The sequence below is a fragment of the Eriocheir sinensis genome, chromosome 13 (assembly GCF_024679095.1).
Source record: "Eriocheir sinensis breed Jianghai 21 chromosome 13, ASM2467909v1, whole genome shotgun sequence".
NCBI lineage: Eukaryota > Metazoa > Arthropoda > Malacostraca > Decapoda > Varunidae > Eriocheir > Eriocheir sinensis.
Genome location: NC_066521.1, coordinates 2,704,845 through 2,709,888, shown reverse-complemented (window position 1 = coordinate 2,709,888; position 5,044 = coordinate 2,704,845).

The window sequence follows — 5,044 nt, the reverse complement described above, 5'->3', positions numbered from 1 at the left end:
AGACAGACAGTCTCAGATAGACAGTGTCAGACAGACTCAGACAGACAGTCTCAGACAGACTCAAACAGACAAACTGTCTCAAACAGACAAACTGTCTCAAACAGACAAACTGTCTCAGACAAACAGACTGTGTCAAACAGACAGACGGTCTCGGACAGACTGACTGTCTCAGACAGACTGACTGTCTCAGACAGATACACTGTCTCAGACAGACAGACTGTGTCAGACAGACAGATTGACTCAGACAGACACTGTCTCAGACAAACAGACTGTGTCAGACAGACAGATTGACTCAGACAGACAGACTGTGTCAGACAGACAGACTGTGTCAGACAGACAGATTGACTCAGACAAACACTGTCTCAGACAGACTGTCTCAGACAGATACACTGTCTTAGACAGACAGACTGTCAGACAGACAGATTGACTCAGACAGACACTGTCTCAGACAAACAGACTGTGTCAGACAGACAGATTGACTCAGACAGACAGACTGTGTCAAACAGACAGATTGACTCAGACAGACAGACAGACAGACAGACGGACGGGCAGTGCGGGAGACGGCCCAGACAAGAATTCGAACAAACAGGAAGCTGAGCCCAGCACGCACGCAGGACGACAGTCAGGTCCAATTAATGACACAACACACTCATTATTGCAGCGCGCTGAAAAAAAAATTAATCAGCTTTCATATCACGCGTCGAACTCCTACAACTTAGTCAAACATTCCAGGCGCCTGACATGCCCGCGCTCTAGGGGTCGGATGGGAGGGGAGGATTGGGGGGGATGGGGGTGGGGCTCTTGATGATGGTGTAGGGTGGTGGTGGTGGTGGTGATGTGCGGTGACGGTGATGAGTCGTGAAGATGTGTGGCGGTGGTGGTTGTGATGATAATGATGATGAGTGTCTTGGTGCCAAAAATTATGATATTTATGTTGGTTCATGTGATGATAATAATGTTAATAAAAATAATAATAATAATAATAATAATAATAATAATAATAATAATAATAATAATAATAATAATAATAATAATAATAATAATAATAATGCACACGAAGTGACTGAAATAAAAAAAATGGTTGCTCCTGCTTTACTGGCTGTGCTGCTTTTTCGTTGCCACCATCGTCATCATGACCTTAATTGATGTTAATCCAGGCCTGTAATTTTGGCAGGTTTTATAGGGGGGTTAGAGGGCTTCATAGGCTCATGGGGAGGGGAGGGGAGTGACGAAGGAAGCCAACATATTTTTTTTTTTACGTTTTCGCCTATGGCGCTGGTAGGCTTTGATGGTAGGGCCTGTTGGTCGGTCCCAGCCGTTGTGGTGCAGGCAAGTGTTTATAGTGGCGCCATCGTGCATTGGCTCATGCTGCCCCCCGGAGCTCATCTTTGATCCTAGAACATAGAGTCCAGGTTGATAGGTGGACGGTGGACTTCTGGACAGCATATGGGTAGTCTTAGGCCACTTGCGTTGCATTGGACCACTGAAGGTGGAACCTTATTCCTTTCTAGCACTACAACGTTAGCGAAGAAAAATTCTGCAGTCTGAATTTATTTGCGTACACTTCAGTTTTGTACGATTATTTTTTGTCGGGAACATGTCATCGATCACAGTCAATTTGACTACGTATGTCAACATTCGTAAATCTCTCAGTATTTTGAAACATTCGATCATCTTTCCTCAGAAGCGACGCTTTTCAAGAGAAAGTTAAGAGATGAGAGAGAGAGACCGGTGTGTGTGTGTGTGTGTGTGTGTGGGTGGGTGAGTGTATTTCACCACGGTCTGATCACGAGTTGGACTCGCAATCACCAGCAAATACCTTCACCATTTGAGCAAGACTCTTTGGTCGATATCTGGATACTACCAGGACCTCACGCACCAGACCCTCCATCCCCCTTGCTTAAGGGGGGACCAATAACTGCTCTTACTCAGCGGGAAAAACCCGGCCTGAGCGAGACTCGAACCGTTGCCCACCACGCCGAGAAGCCTCGGAGTGCAGAGCTTTACCAACTGCAGCTATCAGAGCAGTGTGTGTGTGTGTGTGTGAAGAGGGTGAATGAGTGAGTGAGTGAATGGGTGGGTAGATGAGTAACAGTGAGTCCTGGAGAAAGTAAATGAAAGTGAATGAGTGAGTGGAGAAGAGTAAGTCAAGGGAAGAAGTGAATGAGAGTGAGTGAGTGTGCGAGTAAGTGATATAGTAAGTAAGAGACGGAGGGAGGGAGGGAGGGAATGAGGACGGAGCGGAGAAAGGGGAGGGAGAGCACGCAAACAACAGGTATGGAAATGCAATCAAGGTAAAGGCGAGGTGTCGTAGACGCAGGTGAACGGCTTGTCAAGTGCGGCCGTACTCGCAAGGGTTCGAAACACGCTGATTGGCCTCCTTCGCTCAGATGTAAGGTGGTCTATAAATTTCCTCTCTCCGAACTCCTGATTGTAGGTTAACGTAAATATTCCCTTCCTTAATTAACCTAAATACTCAGGTTTAACTAACTCTAAACTTACTTACTGCTAAACTGAATTATTTCTTAACTGATTCTAAACTAAACTTATAAACGATTCTAAATTTTTAAATTTCTTAATTGAACTAACTAAATTTATAAATCCTAAACTTCCAAATTGACTATAAACTAACTAAACTTTTAAATGGTTCTAAACTTCTTAATTGATTATGAATTAAGTAAACTTTTAAACGATTTGAAACTAGTTAACTAAACTTATAAACGATTCGAAACTAAAAGTTTTAAATGATTCTTAACTAACTAAACTTTAAAACGATTCTAAACGTGTTTGATTCTAAAATAACTAAACTTTTAAACGATCCTAAACGTGTTTGATTCTAAACTACTATACATTTCAGCGGCGGACAAACGCTGTTTTTCGCAAATATCTCGTAAACGAATCATTGGATCAGTATGATATTTCAGCACATTACCTTTAACACCCGGACCTAATTTATGGCTGATATACCATATTGCAATATGTGTTATGTTAAGAGTTTACTGACTGATATTAAGCCTAATCCAGTCATCATATCTAAGGTGTTATACAGAATCGGACGAGTGTGTGGTACTCGTCTAATCCCTCCACCAACGCCCCGAACAACCCCCAGACCACTCCCCTACCCCAATATTGCAGTATCCCCCTCCTCGTTTCCCTCTTCACCCCCCCTACTCAAACCATCCCCCTTCCCCAGCCTGAGGCTATGACTTGCAGAGGCAGGGTATAACTCATTGACTGCCGAGGCGCACCCAGGTGTTCTACAGTAATTATCAACGTGAAATACGACTTGCCTCCATGGAATTGTACCATGCTCTTAGTTAATAATCATATCTATACATATACACCTACATAACATTTTAATATATAATACAGTGATGGGAGAAATAGGGAGGGACACAAGAGTGATGAGGGAGGCGAGGAGCTAGGGGGAGAAGAGGAAGGATAATGAGAGCGAAAAGGGGTGAAGTAGTTGTGGTTATGAATAGTTTGGGGGGGTGTTGGGGGGGGGGCACACTTTCCTTCGAATGCGTCAACATGACTCGTCGGGTTTGTGTTATTTTTCACGAGTAAACTCCTCACATAACACATATAGTAATGTGGTATGTTAGCCATATTGTAGTGTGCTGAAATATCATACTGATCCAACGATTCGTTTAGGAGATATTTGCGAAAAACAGCGTTTGTCCGCCGGTGAAATGAATGTAATTAAACTTTTAAACGGTTCTAAACGTGTTTGATTCTAAACTAACTAAACTTTTAAACGGTTCTAAACGTGTTTGATTCTAAACTAACTAAACTTTTAAACGGTTCCAAACGTGTTTGATTCTAAACTAACTAAACTTTCAAACGGTTCTAAACGTGTTTGATTCTAAACTAACTAAACTTTTAAACGATTCTAAACGTGTTTGATTTTAAACTAGCTAAACTTTTAAACGGTTCTAAACGTGTTTGATTCTAAACTAAATAAACTTTTAAACGATTCTAAACGTGTTTGATTCTTAACTAACTAAACTTTTAAACGGTTCTAAACGTGTTTGATTCTAAACTAACTAAACTTTTAAACGATTCTAAACGTGTTTGATTCTAAACTAACTAAACTTTTAAACGGTTCTAAACGTGTTTGATTCTAAACTAACTAAACTTTTAAACGATTCTAAACGTGTTTGATTCTAAACTAACTAAACTTTTAAACGGTTCTAAACGTGTTTGATTCTAAACTAACTAAACTTTTAAACGATTCTAAACGTGTTTGATTCTAAACTAACTAAACTTTCAAACAATGTTAAGCTTCTAAATTGATTCTAAACTGACTAAACTTTTAAACGATTTTAAGCTCCTAAATTGATTCTAAACTAACTAAACTTTTAAACGATTCTAAGCTTCTTAATTGATATTAAACTAACTAAACTCTCAAACGATTCTAAGCTTCTTAATTGATTCTAAACTAACTATACCTTTAAACTATAAACTAACAAACCTTATTAACGATTCTAAACTTCTTAACTAATTCTAAACTAACTAAACTCAGAAGCGATTATAATCCTCTTAATTGACTCTAAAGTAGGTAAAATTTTAAACGATTCTCAACTTCTTAACTGATTCTAAACTAACGATTCTAAAGTTCTTAATTGATTCTGAGCTATCTAAACCTATAAACGATGTTAAACTTCCTAATTGATTTTGAACTAACTAAATTTTTAAACGATTCTCAACTTTTTAATTGATTACAAACGCAGTAAACTTATAAACGATTCTGAACGTCATAATTGATTGTAAACTAAATAAGCTTTTAAACGAATCTGAGCTTCTTGTTTCATTCTAAACTAACTAAACTTTTAAACGATTCTAAACCTCTTAATTGATTTAAAATTAATAAACTTTTAAACGATTCTAAGCTTCTTATTTGATTCTAAACTAACTTAACTTTTAAACGATTCTGATTCTCTTAATGGATTGATTCTAAACGAACTAAACATTTTAACGATTCTAAACGTCTAAATTGATTCTAAATTAACTAAATTTTTAGATGATTCTAAACGTCTAA